We start from the raw sequence: 2,128 nt of genomic DNA, 5'->3' as shown, positions 1-2,128 counted from the left end.
AACCTCCTCTACCAAGAAACGTGCCAGAACTGCGAGCTCGCATCAACGATGCTTTCGAACTCATTGATGGGGACATGCTGCGCCGAGTGTGGGAGGAACTTGATTATCGGCTTGATGTCTGCCGAATCACTAAAGGGGCACATATCGAACATTTGTGAATGCCTAAAAAAACTTTTTGAGTTTTTGTATGTGTGTGCAAAGCATTGTGAAAATATCTCAAATAATAAAGTTATTGTAGAGCTGTGAAATAGCTTCAATCATTTGTAATAACCCTGTACATGTGTCTTAGAATTCGACTAGCGACAGGCTCAGAACTGAAAAAAGCATTGTTCGCCCATTAACGTCGATAGCACAAATCACATATTGTTTTCAGTTTACGATGCATTCAGCTTACTTTTAATGATTTCTAGGCCACAAGGCGGTTATGTAAACTGTGAGAGGAAGTTTAATCCGACTAGATCTGACTTTTCGTTAATCTCCTTGCTCACCGAAGACAGCCCACAGTGCCGCCAGTGGAGCTGTAATGACCGTCTGTCAACTAGCTTCACGCTCTTATCTATAACACGTTTTCAATACACTAGTCAACCGCAGCAACGACCGTGTTACATACGATGTTTTAACAAAAAAATACCTGTAAATTATGCTCCGTAGTACCGAGATTCTGAATGAATTATATCTTGCTGCATTTACTACCACAGGCTGCAAATATACGATTATTTAATTTATGGAGAGGTTTTTGTGGACGTCTTCTAGCAGACACTCTCTGTCTTCAGGCCACGAGTGGCCTACCGGAACCATCCGACCGCCGTGTCATCCTCAGTGGAGGATGCGGATAGGAGGGGCGTGGGGTCAGCACACCGCTCTCCCGGTCGTTATGATGGTATTCTTGACCAAAGCCGCTACTATTCGGTAGAGTAGCTCCTGAATTGGCATCACGAGGCTGAGTGCACCCCAAAAAATGGCAACAGCGCATGGAGGCCTGGATGGTCACCCATCCCAGTGCCGACCACGCCCAACAGCGCTTAACTTTGGTGATCAAACGAGAACCGGTGTATCCACTGCGGCAAGGCCGTTGCCTTCTAGCAGATAAACACTCAAAAACAGTTGTCAACTGCACACACCTGTTTTTAAGTTTTTTCGTGTAATCACATCTCCGACACAAACTGTACTCGTAATTACGCAATTACACGAATTATGTTCTAGGATACTTACTTACTATAAGTATTTTTTTGGCAAGATGTTATTTATTAAGTTGTTTTAACAGTCAGTTTGCAAAACAAAAAACAGTCAAATTGGCCACTTCCAGGATTCTAACAGAAATGTCGTGAAAAGGGGTGACAGGAATATCTTTTCCTTACTCCATTACACGATAAAAACGAGTAGCAACTTGTACAACGAGAAATGTTAGTGTGATGGTATGTTATTCCCAGAAATATGGAGTGTTCATCTCACTGATCAGTCAACTGTACAAATTACCAACCAATAAGAGATTCTAGTTAAATGTTAAGTACAGTGATCACTTTGGACACTTGTTTTTCTTTTAATTTAATTTACAGGATCGATATTTTGAACTGACGTAATTGGATGAAGAGGTTTTGGAAATATAGATCTGGGTGGAATAGGAGTGTCTTCGTTTTGGCTTTTCTCATCTTCTTGTTTTGTGGTTTTCAATTCTGGTATAATCTATAAATCGCTACTAAACAGTTTTTTATTTATTTTTTAGAGTGATGGATTTGATGTTGTTTAGATGGCAGAGAAAAGGAGATGATTTCGATAACAAGTCTTACTACGAATTGCTCGTGAAGGTTCCTTGATGAGGAGCTGTAAGACAACGGGACGCTCGACCTAAATTTAAACAGTGAAAATGACCGTATAACCAAGTAATGGCCTAATCTCGTTACGTTACACTGAATGAACTAAAGTGTGTAAGTCAACAGTCATTAATTCCACGTGTGGGATTCTGAAGTGGAAAGAAATTCTACTGTTAACATCAGCAAAGCTATACGCATTTACTCGCTCTTCACCTCGACTAAACCGCGCAAAAAGCTGAATCGAGATAACAAAATAAATACGATTCTCTGACATTAAAGATAGTTCCCACAGGTATACAGTACCAATGCCGTTGAAT

The 2,128-nt window shown here is 40.6% G+C and overlaps 1 pseudogene; it reads right to left on the bottom strand.

Moving 5' to 3' along the window:
- Window positions 1-959: 959 nt before the first annotated feature.
- LOC126427278 (5S ribosomal RNA) lies at window positions 960-1,077 on the bottom strand (annotated as a pseudogene).
- Window positions 1,078-2,128: the final 1,051 nt, after the last annotated feature.

The sequence above is a fragment of the Schistocerca serialis genome, chromosome 1 (assembly GCF_023864345.2).
Source record: "Schistocerca serialis cubense isolate TAMUIC-IGC-003099 chromosome 1, iqSchSeri2.2, whole genome shotgun sequence".
In the NCBI taxonomy this organism is placed as follows: Eukaryota; Metazoa; Arthropoda; class Insecta; order Orthoptera; family Acrididae; genus Schistocerca; species Schistocerca serialis.
The sequence above is the reverse complement of the archived record's forward strand: the minus strand, read 5'-3'. Positions and strand labels throughout refer to the sequence as shown.